Source organism: Octopus sinensis, linkage group LG9 (assembly GCF_006345805.1).
Source record: "Octopus sinensis linkage group LG9, ASM634580v1, whole genome shotgun sequence".
Taxonomy (NCBI): Eukaryota; Metazoa; Mollusca; class Cephalopoda; order Octopoda; family Octopodidae; genus Octopus; species Octopus sinensis.
The window spans coordinates 20,596,052-20,620,100 of NC_043005.1; the positions used below are offsets into that span (position 1 = coordinate 20,596,052).

The window sequence follows — 24,049 nt, forward strand, 5'->3', positions numbered from 1 at the left end:
AATCTTTAGCTAGTCGTTTCAATTTCTATAAATAGTCGTCAACTGATTGACCTGGTTCTTGTTTGCATGTCATTAAAAGGTATCTCGCAAAAATAATGTTCAATGGTTTCACGTACATTCTCTCCAGAGTTTCAATTGCTTCTGAGTAATTCTCACATTCACATATGAGTTCGTAAGTGTCTTTATCTATGTGTGCTATTAAACACCTAAGTTTACTTTCATCCATGATAGGCGGTTCAGCAGGAAATGATACTAAAAAATTTTTTAAAGTTCTGAACCAATATTTCCATTCTTTTGAAGCTTGATTTGAACTTCAATCAGTGATACACACACACACACACACATGCACACACACACACATGCATGCACACACACACACATGCACGCACACACACACACACACACACACACACACACACACACACACACACACACACATGCATACATACATGTAAGTATGCATGTACTTATATTTGTGTGAAAATGTCTTCCATTTGCTTCACTCAATATCATCTATTCTAAATTAGTCATTTTTACTTCATTGTCTTCCACTTCATGACATGCAAGCAATCTTGGTATCAAGTTCTCTTTTCAATTTCAGGCACAATGACCATTGACTGTGGACCGCCAAAAGATGTTGCTGGTGCATCAAAGGTTTACAATACCACAGCCTATAAATCTGAAGTGACCTATAGCTGTCCAAGTGGAGTAAACCAAAAGTCAGTATGTGGAAAGAATAATAAATGGACTCCAGTTGTGCCTATTTGTAAAGGTAATGCAGATAACTTCTTTATTATTGTTTCTTTCTTGGTAATTTTGTTACGTTTTTCTGTTGTCTTTGTGAGAGAAATTCTGTACAATATAAAGTTTGAATCCTTCCTTACTAAAACTCAGCAACCCTCTGAAACATATCTCTGATGCTCTTGTTTTCTTCCAGTCCACCACCATTAATTATGATAATGCTACTAATAATAATGATGACTGATTTTTGCTAAAATCTAACAGTTTTTGATGGGGGGCTGCTTAATCAATATTGTCAATACTACTCTTTAGTTGGTACTTTGCTATTCACCCATGCAAGTATGGAAAAAAAAGTTGGATTTGAACTGAGAACATGAAGAAGTTGGATACATAGTGTAAACTATTTTTTTATAAAGCTCTAATTAGTATACCTGTATATATTAAAAACAAAGATGATAATGATGTTGATAATCATTTTGAATGTAAAAGGGTCTCTATCTGAGACCAATTGAAGAACCCCACCATTGAAGATTACCATGAAGTCTATGGACAAGCATCCTCTGCAATTTTCATTCCTTGTCCTACAGTTTCATGCACTGTTGTTCCCATCTACTCCTATCATTTTTGCCACATTCACCTCTCTTTCAATAATTTCCATTGAGGACAGTTCCATCCTCACCTTCCTTACAAGTGAAACTTTAAAACTGCAGACGAAGGATTGACCAAAGTGAAATGCTACTGTCATCCAATCTTTAACCTCTTCCTCAATGCAACTTCTTTTGCAACAATAACCAAACAGAGGAAAATTTCCTTCTCTGCCAAATTAAATGAAGGTGTGAGGTAATCACCATGATGGACTTGGCTTGCACAAATATGCATTCTGCACATAACAGCAACTCTTTGACATAACTCCTGTGTTTGGTTGAAGAATGGGCCAAAATCTTTCTTGCACATTCCCACATTCTTCCTCAGCAGTGTCTCCAGACTCTGAACAATAGTACTAAGAATTCTCCTGCTATTATGGTAGATGTCTGCCAAAAGGCTGCCAAACAAATCTGGCATGAACTCAGAGAATTCATAGGGTAGACCATCCAAACCAGACAATTTCTGACCTGTTTCTAACCTGTGCAATCACTCATCACTCCTGTATTTCAGTGGCTGTCATTTGTCTTTTGCAGAACCTTGCATCTGTTGTAGAATCACAGCAGGCTGTCCAGGTACAAACTAAAGTCCATCTGTTCAGAACCAAGTAGCATGTGCTACTGTTTGTTTTGGTTTGGTTTGGTTTCTATGGCTAGATGCCTTTCCTAGCACCAATCCCACTGCAGAGTGTACTGGGTGCTATTTATGTGGCACAATCACCAATGATTTTTACATGGCTCCTGCACCAATGCTTTTTACATTGTACCTCAGTTTTAGGATCTCCATTCTGTTGTGATGGGCAGGTCTTCTCAAGTGCAGCAATGTGCCACATATCTCAGTCCTCTGTCATCCCCTTCGTAAGGTTCACATAGAAGTTAATGCATGCTCTGTAGTGAATTAACTATCCTCTGGTCAGTCAAAACTTATGAAATATGGCCAACAACAGACGATATAAAACTAAATTCTAATGAGAAAGAATGATGAGCTTTAGAGCAAGATGTTTTTATAGTTTTTCAAATAACAGTATTAAGATTTAAAATTTTACTAATATAGTGAAGCAGAGTAATATTATAGATAACGTCCTTGATTTTTGCTTCATAGTTAATACCGTTTACTTCTTAACATAAAATGAATGAGTAATTTTGTTTTAATTGAAATATTTTTATAACAAATAAGAGAATAGAAAATGAAAATGAGAGAGAACAAAATAAACTGTAAACATATAGCTGAACATTACAACATTGGTGACATGAATATGCTCCATATTCATTGTGAAGCTCTTAGATTTCTAAATGATCCTCTGAACAGCTACCACATGAGGAATGTTATGCTCCCTAAATTACAGCCTTATCCTGAAGAACTGAAGGGATTTTTAATAAAAATAATGTAGAATTGATCTCTTTCCATAAAACTTTTAGGAACTGCCTTTTCCTATGCTTCATTTGGGATGAAAATAAATACACCTGAAGGACAGGGATCTAATTGTTTCAAAGTTCAGGGACAAACTTATACAATTTCTACTCTTCACCCTGAAAGCCAAAGCCCACAGTAGAGTCAATTATCTATATTGGATCATCCCATAAATAATGTGTTGTTTTTTTAATTGCATGAACTAAAAACCAGAAGGGAGTGGAATAAACTATCTGCATCACTTTGCTATAAAAGCAGGTAGTAATTTTACCTTTTTTCTTATTCTTAGTGTAAACTTTGAAGAGTGCAGTTCTATTTTAAAAGTTATTTTTTCAAAGCTATAATTCCTTTCGAGTGCTGAGCCTCACAGAGGCAAAGTGGCTCAGTTCTTTTTGAGTGTTGGGCCTCATGGAAGCAGTGACTGAGACCTTTGGCATTATGTCGTGCTTGAGAAGAAAACCTATCAAGCCAAGCAAAATCGCAGTCATTGTAGATACTGGTTTCATGCAAATTGTTACCTATGCTGGTGGCATGTAAAAGCACCTATTACACTTTCAGAGTGGTTGGCATTTGGAAGGACATCCAGCCATAGAAAACCATGCCAAATCAGACTACAGTCTAGTGCAGCCTTCCAGTGTATCAATCTGGTCAAGCCTTCCAACCATGCCAGTCTGGACAAGGGACATTAAATGATGATGAGGATGATGATAATGGAAGTAACAAAGGAGTATATTTGGCATATTTTGCTTTATGAATTCAATAAAGGCAACTATGCAATGGAAAGTGTGAGGAATATTAATGCAGTTTATGGGGATCTGAAATGGACAATAAATGTAAACCAGTGTCAACGGTGGTTCCAGAAATTCTGAGCTAGAAACTACAGCCTAGAAAATACCCCTTGTCCTGAAAGATCTGTAGAGCTTGACAAGGAATACTGCAAATCCTGGTGGAAGAAAATCCCATCATAACTGTTGAGGAACTAGCAGAGAAGCTTTGATTTGGTCATTCAACCATTTATCAACACTTGCGTGCCATCGGAAAAGTCAGCAAATTGGATCAATGGCCTCCTCACAAACTTCCTGAGTTTAATCACATGCAAAGAGTGAATGTGTGCTCTTCTTTGCTGTCACGTCTCATGAATGAACCTTATTTGGACCAAATAGTGACTGGTTACAAGAAATGATCTCTCTATAAAAATTTCAAGCACTGAAGACAGTGGCTAGGGAAAAGAGAAACACTGGCACCACATGCTAAAGAAAGTCTTCACTCACATAAAATGTTTTTTATCTGTTTGGTGGGCTATGTAAGGTTTAGTCCACTTTGAACTTATAAACCCAAACCAAACGATAACAAAGTAGATCTACTGCGAGCAGCTTGAGCAGCTTATGTCAACACTAGAAAAAAGATTACCATCTTCAGTTTGAAGATGAAAGGTGTTCTTCCATCAGGATAATGTTCGGCCACATACAGCGAGGATGACCTTCCAAAGGATAGAGCAGTTTGAATGAGAAACGATGCTCCACACACCATATTTGCTGGACATTGCCTCATCTGATTATCTTTTATTCCACAGTCTTCAAAATCATTTGGATGGAAAAAATATGAATTCTGTAGATGAGGTCAGAATAGTACTGGAGGAGTATCATGGACAAGTGAATTTTGGAAGTGGGTCCTTGCAAGTCTACCAGATAGATAGAAGAGCGTTGTAGAAAATGAAGGAGAGTATATTTTAGATTAAAAAAGAACTTTATCTTAATTTTGAAAAATAAAAGAGGCATAAAAATAGCCAAATTATTTATGGGATGACCCAATAAATGAAACAAAGGAAGCACCAGATGGAAGCTCCTCAAAATTCTCAATGTTTAGCTAACATAATGAATATCATTCAAAATGTTATTCATTGCTATAATTCTTATGTTTAGTTACATAAAAAGATGCAGTCAGTGTAATTAGAAGAAGCACATCATTCCAAAACAATGTTCCTATTTGTAAAGTGGAACTTCATTTCAGGTGAGGTGTAGACATTAAGTAGCATTCTTTTCCAAGTAGTGAAATTACAGCTGTATTTATTGGTGAAAATGAAGCACCTCTTGAGAATAGGGCTGTTTTAATTAATCTCAGAATTGTTCTTTTCCAAAGAAATTCTTATTTGTCATGTCATCTAGATCCAATGTGCTATCCACGTCTGTTTTCTCATAGTGAATTTGAGTGGCACAAAGAAATCCAGCACCACGAAGCTTATAGAACACCTGTTCATTCTATGGTCACCATGCAACAAATTTATAATTTTGTGATATGTCCTGCATTATGATGACATAACTTCGTCTGTGTGACTGGCCCAAACAGCATACCTAGCTGACTGGCACTACTTACTGTGTCTGTCCGCTATTTATTATTAGTGGACCAGCCCACTTCTCAGCTGGGAGTGTCTGCCACAACACCTCCCTCCTTTGAGAATTTTCCTTTTCGTATAATACAACATTACATTCATTTAATTTTTTCCTTTCTTTTTTTTTCTAACCAGAATTATATTTCTCTTCTTATTTAGATTCTTACTTGTTCCACATAGAATTACATTTTTTTTTTCAACACCACATTATTTTTTTTTCATTTCTTTTTCTTCTAACCAATTATTTTTCTCTTCATATTTAGATTTTTTCTTGTTCCAGACAGAATTATATATTTTTTTCAAAATTCTGCAGGTAGTACAGTCTTCATTGTTTACTGGTAGCACAAATTAACATATAGTGACCTGACTTAAATCTTTTTTTGCTCCACCCAGAACCATATATTTTCCAAAATGCCGCAGGTAGTACCAGTCTACATTGTTTACCGGAAGTGCTATCAACATATAACGACCTGACATAAATCCGTCAAACAGATTTATATTATTTTTCTCTTCAGTTCTGTGTTTGAGTTCCAGTTTTATCAGACATTTTTTCTTCAGAATCTTTTTTAATATATTTTTCACTGTGTTCATACACTGTGTGTTGTTCAGTTCTGTGTTAGAGTTCCAATTTTATCAGACATTTTTTCTTCAGAATTTTTTTTTTAATATTTTCCCTGTGTGAAGTTCAATTCCGTGCTAGAGCTCCAGTTTTATCTGACATTTTCTCTTCAGAATCTTTTTTTTTTATATACTTTTCACTGTGTGTATATTACTTTTCACCGTGTGAAGTTCAAATCCCACCTTGGGATTTTTAACACTTTTCTGCAGCGTGAGCTCTGAATCCTTGTCGCCACTGATATATCCTACATTATGACAACGTAACTTCATCATCTGTGAGACTGGCTTGAAAAGTGTACCTTGTTACTGAGTCTGTCCACTATTTATTAGTAGTGGACCAGCCCTCTTCTCACCTGGGGGCGTCTGCCACAACATTTTGTTTGGCTGTTAGACATGGTTTTAGTGTTATCCATAGAGCAGAATAACATGTAAAGATTGAGGGATGCCATTCACAATTTATTAGGAACAATCATTCTCGATTTCATGTTGAAGAGTACAGAGGGCTAAAGGGCCATCTCAATGCAGAAGAAGAAAGCAGTTTTGAGCTGGGAGTTCTAGTTATACTTCTTTCTTCATTTCAAGGAAGTTCACAGAACATGCATCACTCTTAAAATTGCAATGGCAATAGTAGCAAGATACTGTAAAGCAGATCTTTTTTTAACTGGCACATGTAGTCTGAAAATCCCAGAAATCTTCAAATACCTTGAGTCAAACTAACACCCAGTGAATCAAATTTACTTTTCACATTACAAAGAACTCAGTTTCCTTTTACATTAGCTTATTCAATGACAATGAAGCACAAGGTCAGACATTCAATAAGATAGGGATTTGCCTACCCTAACCACTATTTAGTCATGGACAGTTGTATGTTGTATTTTTTAGGATCAGGAAACTAAATGATATTGTTGTTAAAGTAGTGAATACCAACAGGCAAGGAAAACAAAGAGGGAAAAGTATCACTAAAATCATTGTATATAAGGAAGTATTAAATTAATGGTATTCTGATAATGATAATTAATGGATTCAAGATTTAAATGATACAATGATGTAATAATTATACAACAGTAAAATTATTGCAATGTAATCAATTATTGATTTTTATTGATATATTTCTTTTGCAACTCATATTCACTATATAAATTGCATGTCTATGCTTATTTAAATGTAAATAAAATAATGTGTATTTTAAAATATAATCATTATTCCTTATCTAAGAAACCATGGATGAGAATTACTTCCAAAAATAATGTTTGAACACAAGTTATCTACTGTCTTAGTTTTAATGACTGTAAAGTTATCATGGGTCCAGTTACAACATACTGAGATTTGTAAATGTGGTATCTAGATAGTCAAACCATAACAGAATAATATTATGGATAATGGTTTTAATTTCATTTTGGAGTAATCATTGTTTAAAGCATTTACTCTATACATAACTCTCTCAAAAGATTTTCAATAATTTCGATCATATTGATGAAAATTGAAAAACTGTGGACCAGTATTTATTCATACAGTTTGCTGCTACAATGGCATCTTTAGTATTACCTATGTGAACATTACAAAATCTCAAAATCACAAGAAATACTATTTCAAAAGAGCTTATATATTTCCTATTCTTCAAAAGCTTGCAAAATACCTGCAGATTTTTTCAAATTACTATATTAATATTTGTTAAAATCCTACAAAAAACAGTACCAAAATAATATAATCTCTTTAATTTTGTTACATACTTAAGGGCGTTTACTTCTTGATGTTAAGCAAGAGAATAAACTATAACAATTCGCTATGTAGAAGACTTAACAAATGTATAACAAAGACTATAACCTTCAGAGATGTTTTTGTTTCTTAAGACTGTATTTTCAATACTACAACATGGATCCTTACATGATCTCAAAAATGAAATGTTTTTTAAAAATATACAATTTCAAAAGAAACATTAATTTTTATGGTTCAGTATAAACTTCCAACTAGATAAAAAATTTCGTATTTATTATGGAATTCCTATGGGTACTGCTAGTTATAATTATTTTTGTTGTTAAGAGTTTAGGATAGAGAAAATCATAAAAGCATCAGACAAAATTATCATCATCATTGTTTAGCATCTGCTTTCCATGCAGGCATGGGTTGGATGGTTTGACAGGAGCCAACCGATTAGAAGACTACCCCAGGTTGCTGATTCTGTTTTGGCAGTGTCTTTACATTTGGATGCCCTTCCTAACACCAACCACTCTGCCGAGCAGACTGAGTGCTTTTTATGTGGTACCAGCACAGGCATGGTCAGTTTTGGCATGGTTTTTGCAGCTGGATGCCCTTCCAAATGCCAACCACTTTACAGTGTGGACTAGATGCTTTTCATGTGACATCAGCACCAGCCAGGTCACCAAGTAACTTGCAAGACAAGGAATTTTGAGAGGAGAGAAAGTATTGGAGGAGGGGGATCTTGTGTCAGATAATGAAAGGTTAGAGTGTGATGGAGAACAGAGATGGGTGTCTTGCTATAGAGGGGCATTGGAAAAAGAGACCTTGTGTCAGATGATAAAAGGTTAGAGTGTGACAGATAAACAGAGAGGCAGAACCAGGTGCCTTGCCATAGAGAAGGTACAGGGTTACCCAGCTAGAGCGAGAGAGAGAGAGAGAGGAGAGAAAAGAAAAGAGAGGAAACAGGGAGAGGAAGAAAGGGAAAGAGAGAGGGAGAGGGAGAGGTAACAAGAAAGAGGACAGAAACAGATGTGTTGATATAAAGGAGGTACTTGGTCACCTAGTCAGTGGGAAAGCAAGAGAGAGAGAGAGAGAGAGAGAGAGAGAGAGAGAGAGAGAGAGAGAGAGAGAGAGAGAGTGTGTGTGTGTGTGTGTGATCAAGAATGCGGGCAGAAACAGGTGTGCTTCTGTAGAGGATATACATGGCTACCCAGCCAGAGGAAAGAACAAGGGATATTTGTTCAGGCTTTTTAATTCATGAGTTCAAATTCTGCTGATGTTAACTTTGCCTCTCTGGAGTCAATAAATTAAAATTCCAGTGAAGTGCAGGGATCAATTTAATTGATAAACTCCTACCTCAGAATTTTGACTAAATTTCTATGTTAGAAATGATTATTATTGATGTTGTTATTATTTTTCATTGGTCTAAATTTCAATCTAATTCTAGATACTCGCATCAAATTTGTAAAAATAAAAAACGCAATGCTGAATGTAGCTGGGAAAACATTGGTGGATAAAAAAAAAGTAACAGTTGATGCCTGTGCAGAACACTGTTTGGCTCATACAAATTGCTTGTCATTTGAAATAACTAAAAAAAGTGGTCTCTGTTACTTATCAAAGCAAACTGCAGCTTCCTCCACGAAAATACAAACAGACAAAAGCAGGGATTATTACCAACGAGTGAAATGTAATTATTATTTGCATTTTATTACTGAAGTCTATTTTCCTCTTTTTCTCAAAATTTGTGACTACATATGTATATTTTATAATATATAAAGACATTGATGTAAACACATTCCCAAAATAATCAACTTAAGGAATTGTAAATACTGTAAATTCTCATACAGCATTTATTCACATTGAATATTTTATGCTTGTTTTCAATAATTTCCTTCTTTTTGTTAAGAAAACTTCCTTTTCTCTTATGCTCCATCAGAAATTAAGATAATTCTATTCTTGTTTTCCTTAAACCTGAGTAGTATTAGTAATAGTGGCAGCAACAGCAGCAGGAGTAGTAGTTGTAAAAGCAATTTTCTCTTCATTTGTCCATTTTGGTATGTATTAGATACTGCTATTACAACACAGTATTTTAACACTAGTTACTATCCTTCATAATTTGATATACAAAAATAACAGAAAAAGTAATCGTAACCTATGAAGTTGTGTTTTGCTTATATTTTGTCATGTTTGCTATGGCTGGATACTCTTCCTATCATAATATGAAGAGAGAATCCTCTCAACTTAAATAAGTTTCTATTTAGTATAGTTCTATGGATTTAAAAACAACACATCCATTCACTTTGATCTCAAAGATTTTGTTTTTTCTTGTTGAAATCCTTCCTTCAAAAAAAAATGTTGGATATCAAGGGAAATTCACTAAGTTTAGCGATCTCAGTAGTACAAAGTGGTGTCAAAAACTTCCTGTACTAGTTCTGTAGTGCATCACCAAATAGCAGCACACAGTTACATGCATAGTAAGAGCTAGCAGTGACCATTATGAAGCAGTGTGCAAAGGGACATTGTTGTGTTTAATTTGCAAGTTGTGAAATTTGTATTTGTGTGATCATGCATATGCTGTAGTCTGTGATTGTTGTCATGGAGAGGAAGTTGGAACAAAGAGCCAACATCAAATTTAGTGTTAAACTTGGGAAGTCTGCTACAGAAACGTTGAGCATGCTCTGGCAAGCTTTCAGTGATAAGTCAGTGGGCTGTATGCAATGTTTTGAGTGGCACAAGCACTTCAAAAGTTGAAGAACATTCCTGGAAGAGGAGGAGAAATCTGGAAGATCTACGACAAGTGTCACCCTCAGAAATGTAGAGAAATTCATCATCTTGTGCATGAAGAATGTCAGAGAACAACCAACGACATTGCTGTTGTATGGCTCTGTGCAGGCAATCCAAACGTTCATGAAGAATTGGATTCTTCACGATGATAGTGCACCATATCATTGAGTTTTTCTCACTTGTGAGTTTCTTGCCTAAAACAACATGGTGTGGTTTCCACACCCACTCTATTTGCCAGATTTAGCACCTGCACTCTTCCATATCTTCTCCAAGATGAAAATGCAGCTCAGAGGTCACTGTTTTAACATTGTTGTTGAGATTCTGAGTGAATTGCAGAAGGCCCTTCTTATTTTGTTCTTTTCCTTTTTCCTACTATTAATTCCACTCATCTCTGACTGCCATTAACAACGCTACTTCACTTTGGATTAGATAGCTCAGCAAGTTCCCATGTTCAGTATGCATAGTCTTCCATTATAATAATAATAAATATTATTATTTTTCAGTAGTCTTATTTTTGTAACGTACTTTCACTGCACTACTGAGCACAGCTGTGTGCCTTGGGTATGTGCTGTGGTTTGTTGTGGGGCTCTTATTTTTACTGTATTGAAAGTGTTTTACGTAGGATGTGTGCGATGCCCAGTAGTGCTGTTTTCTGTATGTTATATATACTTGTTAGTTTTGATGTTTTTGTTATGTATTTGTTTGAATAAATTTTTATCATACCTAATGCACCTACTATGATAGGAATTGTTTCTGTTTTTAGACTCCACATTTGAGTTACCTCTATTTCCAGGTTTTTGTATTTTGAAATTTTCTCCATTTCTTTTAGAGAAACATTGTTGTATGTTGGTATTGATACATCAATTAGAAAGCAAGAGAGCAGTGCATGCCATCAAAGTGACACTGGGGTAAAATATACAAAGCACCATATCCCCATCATAAACCCCCATCCGATAAGGGTACACTAAGCACAAGCATCACTATCATATGTGCATGACATGATGATCTCTGTGCCATCTACTGGATCTATCTGCAATGCATGCAAAGTGACAAAACTGTTCTGCATGCACATGTCCAGTTCTCAAGCCTTGCTGATGTGTGGATTAATTTCAAACACCTACTTTCACTTGTAAGTTGGATTTGGTTATCAGCTGAATCCATTATGAAGATCATGCCATTGCCTTCCTTTGATTGGGAAAAACAGGCAATTTCTAGCTGTTTGATGGCTTTGGTGAAAGATTTTGTGTGGTAGATGAACTCAGAAAAGGTGAAGATGAGATGCCTTTCTCATTAGTCAAGACCCCATTAACTTTTTCAAGTTTTACTTAAAATGGGAGTTAAGTGTAGAGAGAGAAACAAGTGCTGCCTCCCAACAAATTTGTTGACACATGAATGTGAGTAGTGAATATGGTTCAAATGAACAGAACAGCTTTGAGCATATGCCTGTTGATTGAAGACAGACTATTGAGAGGGATCACTTGGCTCAGTGGCCAGGGTTTCCCCAAGTAACTCTTGAAGGTCTCCTATGCTTTGAGGCAATTTTTTCCTTTGAAATCATTGATTCTGTATTATTTTACATACTCAATTACTTAATCTTAATTTTATCTTCATGTGCCATCCTCATTATCCTGTCTACCATTAGTGATTAATAAGTAAAATATTGTTTTATAGATGTTTTTAAATATTAGATAATTGTATTGAAGTACCAATATTTGAATGAGATATGAGAACGACATCTGGTGCATTATTTTAAAGATAGTATATATCATAAAAACACACATTCCATCTATAAAATTATTTTTCAGTGTAAGACACCTTTCTCAGAATTAATGTGACTTCTAGTACATCATGACACATATACAAAAGCTCATCTGAATATTTCAGTTGTAGACAATCCATTTGTGCATCACTCTTTGATGGTTTGGTTTGTTTTTGTTTAAAGATTGAATGGCCATAACAACACTTAATGTATTGGTTGGCTACCTGATTAATGCAATATTGACCCTGCAAGCAAATTCTGCTGAGGTCGGCTTTTCCTTTCATCCTTTCGGGGTTGATGGATTAAGTACCAGTTGCGTACAAGGGTCGATCTAATCTACTGGCCCCCTCCCCCAAAATTTCAGGCCTTGTGCCTAAAGTAGAAAAGAATATTGATCCTGCAAAATTACCCAATTAGAAAAGAGATGTACAAACATATTGTCTGCAGCTCAAATATTTGAGACAAGGTTTCAAATAAGTCTGAAGATGTTCTACTACTCACATGAATTCTGATTAGGTGTCATTTTGTGGAGCAGTTATTTACTTATAATAAATTATCCATTTACAATTTATGCACCTGATACTTTAAAATATTTGATATATGCTAGAAAATATGTGAGTGGTGCTTGTGTGTCTGTGTTTGGATGAGTATAAAAGGTATTTCTTGTTTTCTTTTTCTTTTTCCAGCTAATGAGCACCCTATTACATTTAAAAGAGTTACCATACCAAATCGAGATAATATTGGAAGGCTTAAAAACATGAACTTAGCGATCTGTAAGGAAGCTTGCCGTGCATATCCAGATTGCAGAGTTTATGAGTACAATGAAAAATATAAATTCTGCGACCTAAGCAATGTGACTCACTTGACTGATGATCTTAAACCAAATGATGGAAACTGGGATGTGTACATAATTAATACAGGTCAGCAGAGCATTTCCATGTTATTTGTAGTGTGCACATCAGTGTGTTTTTAAATTTACATATATGTATGTTGTTTTATATATATATAATCCCTCCACCACCATTTAAATTTAAATGTATATGAATTACTTCCCTGGCAACTCATGTACTCCTCCTGTTGTGTGGGTAGGGATATATATTTCGCTTACTCCCTTCTTTATAGCATATACTTGTATACATGCATCTTTATGAGTGCAGTATATATCTAAGTATATGCTTATGTGGACTGCATATATAAATATTTAAACATGATATTTTAACCTTGTTGTGCAACCACCCTATCCTCTCTTCTTGTTCAACCTACATGTCCAACATTCATACCTTCTTCATCTTTCTCTTTGTTGGCCCTTGTGCTTGATGTTGTATAGAATTGAGGAGATTGTTATTCATTGAATAAATTACGTACCAAAGCTCTATGTTAGCTGGTAAGTGTTTGCACATATCTACTTTTCAAGTGCTGACAAAAGTTCCATGAATGCCTTCCTAATGTCACTCCCAAGCATACAATTTCAAGGCTGCTACCATCAAAGTTGGTACAACAGCAGGAAGTACTGGTGAGATTGTTGAATGGTTGGAGCAATGCCATGTTGTCATGTTTGGTGTGCAAGAAGTAAGATGGAAGGGAACCTCAGCTAGATTTCTCACAGGTAAGAAACAGAGGTTCAAATTCTTCTGGGTAGGTAGGAGTGATAGAGTGGGTGATGTAGGCATACTTTTAGCTGAAAAGGGGGTAGAAAAGGTAATTGAGGTAGTTAGTGTTTGTGATAGGGTAATTAAGCTGAGACTTATAGATAAATTAACAGTTACATTTATCTCTGTTTATACTTCAAATCCGAACTGGTTGATGACCAGGACAAATTTTATGAGGTCCTTTTGCAGACTACCTTAACAACAAATGACAAGGGCTTGGTTATTGTGCTTGTGACTTCAAAAGACATGTTGGGCAGCATCTTCTAGGATTCTATGGTGTGCATGGTGGTTGTAGCTTTGGTCCTAGGAATGAGGAGGGAACAAGGCTGCTGGAATTATGTGATGCAAAGATCTCATTATCTATACACTAACTTCAGAGAAACAGCCAGCCACCTAAGCACTTAACAGTCTGGTGGGCACATAAGCCAGATTGATTACCTCCTCACCAGGCAATGAAATAGACAGATGTTTGCAAATGCAAAGTCGTTTCTAGTTGAAGAGTGTACTACCCAAAATACGTTACAGGTTACTAGTTAATGATTTCAGAATTAGAGCTACAATGACTCAGAATTGGAAGTTCCTGTGGGACATTCTGCTGAGAGCTATAGACCAAATCTGTGGCTAGTGCAAAGTCCCACCTAGGCTGAGGTTGACATGGTGGTGGAACAAGGATGTAGACAAGGCTATAAAAGCAAAGAGATTGGTCTGAACAGACTGAAAAATTGGTGAAAATAGAAAATTATATCAGGTAGCTGGAAAAGAAGCTAGGCAACAGGTTTACATAGCAAAAGGAATAACAGAAGATGAGAAATTTGCCAATGTTCTACAGCATGGGGATCAGAGATGTGAGATGTTCAGGATGCAAAACAATGTATCAGTGAGACTAGAGATATGGTAGGTGAGAAATGTGTGTGAATGGATAATTGTATGCTTGAATTTAGGGACTCAGAGAAGAAAGGTGCATGAAAGTGCCACTATGAAAGGCTACTAAATGTTGGAAAATGCATGGGTAAAGGTGAGTCTTTCAAATATTAAACAAACTGAGGGACCACCCATCAGAGTTGACAGCAGTATAATAGAAAAGGCAATTAAGGATATAAAGTTAAGGAAAGCTCCTGGACCATCAGGTAATTAAAATGGCTGTTGGTGTGGGTTAAAGCTTAGTTACTTCTATAGTAAATCAGGTTATTCAGAAAGGCATCATCCCCAATCATTGGTGTAGTAATATTATAGTTAGTCGCTACAAGTGTAAAGGTGATATCTTAAGATAGAAACAACTACAGAGGTATCAAACTGTTGGACCAGGTCATGGAAGTTATAGAGGCGGTTATAAACTCAAATGGTTAAGAATACAATTAGACTTGATGCAGTGCAGTTTGGTTTTGTACCTGGGAAGAGTACCACAGATGCCATCTTCCTAGTGAGACAGCAGCAGGAAAAGTATCCAGCTAAAAGCAAGCCATCTAGTGAAAGCTTTGAACAGAGTCCCTCTGTCTATTATCTGGTGTCTCTAAGGAAGTTAGGAGTAGATGAGTGGTTTGTTGGAATTCTATAAACCATTTAGAGTGGTGCTGTTAGTAGGGTGAGAGTAGGCCATGAATACAGTGATGAATTTAGCATACAAGTAGGGGTTCATCAGGACTAAGTTCTCAGTCCACTCTTATTCATCATAGTCCTCCAAGTCATAGGAGTTCAAAACTGGATGCCCATGGGAAGTCTTCATATGTGGCAGATGTGCAGGAACAGTATGTACTAAGGACACACGGAAATTAGACTCCTTCAAATGCCCAGGAGGGTCTCTTGAGGTTGTAGATAGTTTCTGTTACCTAGGTGACTAAATTAGTAATGGGGGAGGATGTTCTGAAAGTATTGTTTCTTCAATAAGGATAAGACGGAGAAAGTTCAGAGAGCTATTGCCTCTGGTGGCAACAAAATGAGCATTGAACTTGCCAGGTACTACAGCTTTTCTGAATTATGTCTTCTGAAAGTAAACTATCTATTTCGTTCTTAATAATCTGCATTTCTCGGATTGCAGCTTGAAGTAGTTGAAATTGGTTTGAGCTTAGAGATCTTTATGCCAGGAAGTAGTTCGTATATGGTACATTTTAGGCTTGATATGAACATGCAGAATGACACGGATTTGAGCATGCCCTTGAAGACAATTGTAACCACCAAGTGTTGACTGAGGATATCAATTCCGATGATGACTGGAGCTACAAAGTGATCGGCCACAAGGAAATTAGTGTTATATGCGTTATTTCCCAGTTGCAATTTACTACTGAATTTGCCTTTAATCTCCAGTGCTGTGTTGTTGGCCAAGTTAACTTATTCTGGAAGGTATGATTGTATTGTAATCCCCAGACTGCAAGAAGATTTGCTTCTATAAATGTCCTGTCAGAACCCATGTCAAGAAGGGCTTGTGTATTGTTGTCCTTAATTTTAATGGGTACTAGCTGTCCTATACCATTTGTTGCTGCTAAAATGATGGATAATAAGGCTCCATCACCATTTTTCTCTGAATTGCTTTCTGGCTTTGTGAAGTTTCGTTTGTTTCTTGATGGCTTTTTGGGGAAGCAGACTTTCTCCCAGTGGCCTTTCTTCTGACATCTTTTGCGAGTGGACTTTCTTGCCGGGTATTGATTTTTTTTTATGAATGTCTCCATCGCACCAAAAGCATTTAGCAGCTGCAAGATGGAGTGGTTGATTGATACAAGTTGAACCTTGCGATAGGTTGTGAGTGTCTTCTATGGCCACCCCTATGGTTTGAGGAGGTTTATAGAATGTTTCTATGCTGTCATGTGATGACTTGAGAAGCCTTTGTCTGATTGATGGTGATTGGAGCCCAACCACAAAGGCATCACCAATTAGAATTTCTCGGTAATAGTCTGCCATTAGGATTTGGATTTTACACTTCTTGGCTAGCACCTGTAGGCTTGACATAAATTGTTCTATAGACTTGTTTTCCTTTTGTTTTTGAGTACATAGCATATGGAGCATCATTATGTTTGAATCTTTCTTTATGAACTTTGAGTCCAGGTGTTCTATTGCTGCCTCGAAGGCTTTGGATTCTTCAATGATGGAGTAGGTCCTTGCTCTGCAGAAGACTAAGAGTACTTCCAGTTTAGATTTATCTGGAACTTTTGCTATGTAGATGTGTGGCATCCATTTCAAGGAAATGTAATCTTCCTCAGTTGGGTTGTCTGGCAGGGTTTTTTAAAACACTTTGGCATCCATTTAGAATGAAGTTTGAATAAAATTTGTCATAAACCATTTCAAAGAAGGCTTTCATTCAAACTTTATTTTGCTTGCCGTCTAATCTGTTAATCACTGTCTGCTGTCCAACAATTAAGACATCATCATCATCATCATCGTTTAATGTTCGCTTTCCATGCTAGCATGGGTTGAACGATTTGACTGAGGGCTGGCGAACCAGATGGCTGCACCAGGCTCCAATCTTGATCTGGCAGAGTTTCTACAGCTGGATGCCCTTCCTAACGCCAACCACTCTGAGAGTGTAGTGGGTGCTTTTACGTGCCACTGGCATGGGGGCCAGTCAGGCGGTACTGGCAATGACCTCGCTTGAATCTTTTTACACATGCCACCGGCACAGGTGCCAGTAAGGCGATGCTAGAAGTTGTTTTATGTTAAACAAAGACAGTATCCATCTATCAATGTCATTTGACACTATGCTGCATTTTCATACTCAATACAAAATAAGATATCTATATTTTAAGTGGGAGACCTAGGTAGATATGGGGTGAAGATGTTATGGCTGATCACAAGATATTTTGAACTTCATGGAGATGACAAAGATAGATCCATTCATCCATCCATCAACCACTCAATCAACCACCCACCCAATCAATCAATTAATCAATCAATCAATCAATCAATCAGTCAGTCAAAGAGATCTCCTGCATCATGGGTGTATACTAGAGAGGACAACCTGTTCTTGAAAGCCATCAAATTTGCCATTCTTAATCTCACATTGTGATATTTAAAAATAGTAATTTCGACCTATTCCTAGTTTGAAATTTTTTCGTCCATTATCCTGCTGTATTGTTTTGTGTCTCAGCATCCTATTTGTTGGTACTGATGTTACTCTTTGTATATCTCTACAATTTGCATGAGATATTTGTTGGTATGTCCTGTCATTTGATGATTATTTATCAGCTGGAACCTGAATATTCACAAACTGAAAGCTGGCTTAGTGTTTGTTTTGCAGATAGCCTAGCTAGTCTGCCTGTTTAAGAGAAACAAAATTATATTCTCCATGCCTGTCTTCAGACAGTTGTTTCAGTCATCTTGACTTGTTTTTCTTAGATTCAGTTGCACTTCTCACTCCCTTTGTTGTTGTGCCCTTTTTTGCCAGCTGTTCTGTTGCTATCACAAACCTTTTTGGACGATCCATTTTGAATTGAAAAATTCAAATGTAGAAACAAATAAAGGAGTAGGTATATTGTAGGCATAGAAAATAACCCAAAGATTTCATTATCAAAGGGATATTTATGTTTAATGGAATGACATTTGCAATGAAAAATTTCTAGATAAAATTTTTCACAAATATTCTCAAAGTTTCTCAAAGCAAAATATTGTAATCACTTATTTTTAATGAAAACAGTTGAATAGAGAGGAAGAGAGAGATAGCATTGTAAGAAAAGAAAATGAGCCACAGGATGTGTGGGGAAGGACAAAATGTGTTTTATGAAATAACTGGGGAAGGAATCCAAATGAAGTGTGTGAGAGAGAAGTGACAGAGAAAGAAGGAATTAAGACATTAAAAAATTGCTGACTACATCACAGCAAATAATGTAGCCAAAATTTCCAATAATAAAAGAAACTTGAAAACTTTCATAAAAATTTATCAAAATTGAAATTTTTATGATTCATAGATGGTGTAAACTTTCATAACTGCTTTCTTTTAGCAAAGCTTATTTACTCAAAACTAATTAATAAACAAATTCCTTTATTATAGTACAGATGCATCATCTTCATCATCATCATCATTCAATGTCCATGTTACTTGCTGGTATGGATGGGATGGTTTGATAGGGTCTTGTGGGCCCAATGACTGCATCATGCTCCAGTGTTTGCTTTGGCATGGTTCCTATGTTTGGATGCTCTCCCTAATGTCAACCACTCGACAACATGTACTGGGTGTTTTTTTTCTTCATGTCACCAGCACTAGTGATGGTTGCTGTGTGACTCATAGGACTACATACCCAGATGAAGTGGGGATCATTTTCAAGCTAGGGGACAAGGAATTAAAGTGGTGGTTGTGGTGATGATATATACATACATACATGTGTTTTTACTTGTGTGCAAATTTCTTTGCTGTTTCAGTTAATACTTTTTATTCTAAATTTGTCTGTTCATTTTCATCTTCTCCTAACATATACTCACTTTTAATATCAGTTTCTCTTATCAATTTCAGTTTTCACAGAAATTAACTGTGGAGCACCAAGAGACATTGCTGGTGCATCGAAGTTCTATAATAATACCATCTATAAATCTGAAGTGATTTATACTTGTCCAGGAGGAGAAAAACAAAAGTCAATTTGTGAAAAGAATAACTTATGGACTCGAGTAGAGCTTATCTGTGAAGGTAACATAAATAATTTCTCTCTTTTGTTTTTGTCTAATAAATTTTGTCATACTTTTCTGCTAAATATATTTCTAAGTTGAAGAATTCATGTGTCCATGATAATTTCTGTTGTGTTTATGCCTGGTGGAATGGAGAAAGGAAGCTATCCTCAGACCAGAGACCATCCAAATGCTTACAACACAGCTAACTCTATTGATTCTACCCAAGGACCAGGTAGTGCTATTAAATTGAGTGGATTAAGTCTGTCAAGCAAGAGATGGGAGTGTAGAAACTAGTTGTCTCCAACAGGCTTCCGCATTGTTTTCATCCACCAGATTTCATCCACAAGGTTTAGCTTTGAAACAAATTCTTCACCACATAAACAAAATTCTACCAGAAACCATATTGCTGTTAAGTAAACATATAATCTCCACAGTCATATCTCATCTCATCTTGATAGATTTTTCTCTTAATTTCTAACTTGGCTTTTCTACCACTTTGTGTCATCATCCAAACTCTTTATAATATAATGCTCCCAGTCTTTCTTTATTAAAGCTTGACAATCCTCTGAAACAGACTCCTGATACTCCTATGATCTTCTGTTCTACCATCCTAATTTATAACTATCCTTTCTATAATAGGCACATAGCCTGGAATTTTGGGGTAGGGACTGGTTAATTACATTGACCATAATACTCAACCGGTACTTATTTTATCAACCCTTAAAGGAAGAAAGGCAAAGTTAATCTAGGTGGAATTTGAATTTAGAACATAAAGATGGACAAAATGTTGCTACACATTTTGTTTAGTGCACTTATGATTCAGCCAAGCTCACCACATCCTAAATTATAATAATGCCAATAATAATAATAATAATGTTTTCTGATTTGGCAAAAACTCAACAATTTTTGAGAGAAAATTTTTAGTCATCAATTACAGTACTTATCAACTCCAGTACTTATTTTATGTTATTAACCCTTGTAAGGCTGAATGGTAACAGTGTCATTGACTGTTTTTGAACTGAAAACATGAAGAGCCTGAATTACATGCCATAAAGCATTTCTTGCAATGCTCTGCTTAGCATACATGTAAAAAAGAAGACACAGGTGTTGATGCAATCCTCCTGAATATAGAAGAACTGCTATCTAGGCCCAATGGAAGAATTCCACCCTGACCTTCAAGAACACATGTCCTCTCACTTAGTGTTCTCTTACCTATAAGTCTATGCACTGTTTTTCCTATCTATTCTTGATCTTTTTTTACCACTTTCACTTTGACTTCAATCATTTCCTTTGAAGACAGTTCCTTAATTTCCATCCTCACCTTGTTTAAAAATGTGAGTGAGGTAAAACAGTCTCTGTAATCAGTCCTTACAACATTATCTATTTCACAACCTTTTTTGATATAGCTACCAGAGGAAACTACTTTCTCTGCCAGGTTTATGGGGAGTCTGGGACAACCATCATGCTGGATTCAGCTGACAGCCAAATATCCATCCCACACACAACAGTAGCTGTTTGACATGATTCCACAAGTTAGTTATGTCAAATGGCTATGCAATAAATGAGTGCATACATAACGATATTGTTATACTACACACATTTTGGATTGGCCTGTTTGATGGCTCTTTCATGATTGTAGAGTTTATCTTGTACTAGCTGATCCCTTTGGTGTAGCCCTACTGGGCCAAGGACCTCAGAATGTTGTCCAAAGTGTTCTCTAGCCAAAAATCGTTCAAAACAAACTTTAAAGTTTGTTTTTATCAATGCAACTCTTTAGAATGTTCCTCCACAAACCCACAATAGTTTATTAGAGTGGAACACCCACCAATCCCATTGCCTAGGTCAGGTTTGATCCAGCATATTATATCTTCTAAAATCCTTAGGATTACATTAGATAATGTGATTTAAACTCTTATGTCATGGTTGCATGTGATGCAAGGACACTTTAACAATATTTCTATCATGTCGGGCATCCACACAGGGGATTCCACTGTAGCTAGTACACAATGAATGTTTAACTTACTGCAAGTTAACAAATCTGACAAAGCTTGTCCTCTAATCTATTGCCTGATTCAGCTTAACACCTAACCCTCCTGGTGGTCATGGCAATAGTGATGGCCAATACTTGGTCAATGTTGATATGTTCATAACAATAATAAACCCTCACATTGACCTACAAATGCTCAGGTTGGGTATGGACCTCATTAGTCTGTTAGGTGTAGGGGAAAGTGCTGCCCTGGAATTTCATGGCCTTACCATTTCCACCATGTGTAATGGTGTAAAAAATCAAAATTGAAAATATCACTTCATTCTAATAAATTACGTATTTATTATTTAAAGACATGGCCAAACATAGTTAAAGAAAGCAATGCAATTGTATGATATTCATGTTTTTCTCAAGGGTACCAACTGTCTAAGTAAAATGAACTGACTAAAAGTCAAACACATATCATTGACCTACATCATCATCATTTTAGCATCCACTTTTCCATGCCCGGATAGAGCTTATTGGAGCAGATTTTCTACTGCCAGATACAATTTCTGTCACTAAATCTCACCTGATTGTCAGTAAGGTCATATTTCCTCATGGCATGACATTTTCTCACAATATTAGACATGAGTGACGCAGCATGTTTGACAGGAACATTTTATTACTGTCAAAGCAAAGGGATACAAACAGATACTCTCTCTCTCTCTCTCTCTCTCTCTCTCCCACACACATGCATACACACATACCTACTTATGTATACATACATACATACATACACACATATATGTAAAATGGGCTTCTTTCTTTTTTTTTTCTATCAAATCCATTCACAAGGCTTTGGTCAGTCGCAGGTTTTAGTAGATGACACTTGCCCTAGGTGCAACTCAGTTGGACTGAACCTAGAACCTTGTGGTTAGGAAGTAAACATGTTACCACTGGCTATGAACAAAGAACAATGAGGGTTGGGGTAGGGTCACTTTGTTCATGGAAAGCAATTAGTAAAGTTGCTAATTATTGAACAAGGATTTATGATTAATAAACTTGTATTAACGTAAGATACAGAAATAATTTTTTTATTTTTAAATGCTAATAAAATAGTGATAATGTTAATAAAATAGTGTGAACAGGATAAATTATCCATACATTGCAGAAAAATACATTACCGGCCAGCTATTTACCACTCAATGGGTGGCAAAATTATGCTAATGACTTATTCCAGTTATGACATTCAGAAGAAGCATCCTTGTCAAAAATAATCACTTTCCTTTTGTATCTCACTAATAGTATTTTTTTTTTTGATGAATGAAATTCCTTAGCTTGGTGACGTAAGTTATGAGTGTCAACATTTACTACATATTTATATATTAAATGATGATGAAAGTGGAATTTACTTCTCCAAAGCAAAACTTGCAAAATAGTGAAGTGATTGAGTCTTGTCATGACTGCTCATATTTAGTTGCATCTTTTTACATATTGGGTTCAAATGCCACCTGGATGTACTTCATCTTTCTCATTTCTGAGGTTGATAAAATAAGCATTAGTCATGGCTGTGATTGATTTATTCATATGCATTCTCATCACAGAATGTGTGGCTTTCTGTTTAATTTAGAAACTATTATAATAATTGTTGGTAAATCGACGATAATTGTAATTATTATTGTTGTTAAGGGTGATGGATTGACAGACTCATTAGAGCATCGGACAAAATGTACTGTGATATTTTCCCAGCTTTTTAACTTTAGTTCCAATCCTGTTGATGTTAATTTTGCCTTTCCAGAGCCAATAAATTAAAATGCCAGTCAATGCCAATCAATTTTATCAACCTACTTCAAAGTTTTTGTTCTTATTATTTGTTATAAAAATATTATTCTTACTATTTTTCATTGCTCTAAATTTTATTTAGTTCCAGAAATTAAGAATGAATTTGTGAAAATAACAGCTGCAGTACTGGATGTGTTAGGGAAAACACTGTTCAGAAAAAAAAATGTAACTGCAGATGCTTGTGCAGAACAATGTTTGTCTGATGAAAATTGTTTATCATTTGAAATAACTAAAGAAGGTGGAAAATGCTACTTATCAAAGAAAAGTGCAGCTGCCTCTAAGAAAATAAAATCAGACAAAAGCAGAGATTACTACCAACGAGTAAAACGTGATTATCTTTTGTAGCTTATTTTTGAACTTTTTCCTTTTTTTCTGAAATTTGTGATTCCATTTGTACTTCATAATATATAAACAACCATTTCTGTAAAGACATTGGCAGGGTTACCTATAAGGGCAGACATAAACAAGTTTCAGCAATAAGGAATATTAGCAACTGTAAATATTGTTAGGGCATTAGAGCATTCTCATATAGCATTTGTTCACCTTAAACCTATTTGTGCATATTTTCAGTTTTTCTTCTCTTTATTTACGAAAGGAAATTCTGGTTTTTCTTAAACCTGAATAGCAGCAGCAGCAGCATCTTTCTCTTCATTTGTTGAAGCTATTATGGCTTAAATAGTGCTTTTACAACAGTGTCTGAGCACTAGATGTTGTCCTTAATATAATACACAGAATAATTATATATCTTTGATGTTTTAGTATTGCTATTATAGCAAGATGCCCTTCTTCCTATCACCAACCATTTTATCACAGGAAGAGTGGACATTTTCCCATACACTGGAATTTGAGAAGTTCTCTACTGGAACTAAAGAATCCTCTCTACTTGAAATAAGTTTCTATTCAGTATAGTCCAAGGACAGAATCAACTGCAAGTACCTTCTTTGGCATGGTTATTACAGCTA

General features: G+C 35.8%; 1 long non-coding RNA gene across 1 annotated transcript in view; it reads left to right on the forward strand.

The window, feature by feature from the left end:
* The window catches only part of LOC118764788, a 121,079-nt gene that overhangs the window by 90,961 nt on the left and 6,069 nt on the right, over positions 1 to 24,049 (forward strand). The window contains exon 2 of the long non-coding RNA XR_005000592.1: positions 9,505 to 9,509. This is a non-coding gene — a long non-coding RNA (uncharacterized LOC118764788). The remainder of the gene's footprint in view (positions 1 to 9,504; positions 9,510 to 24,049) is intronic.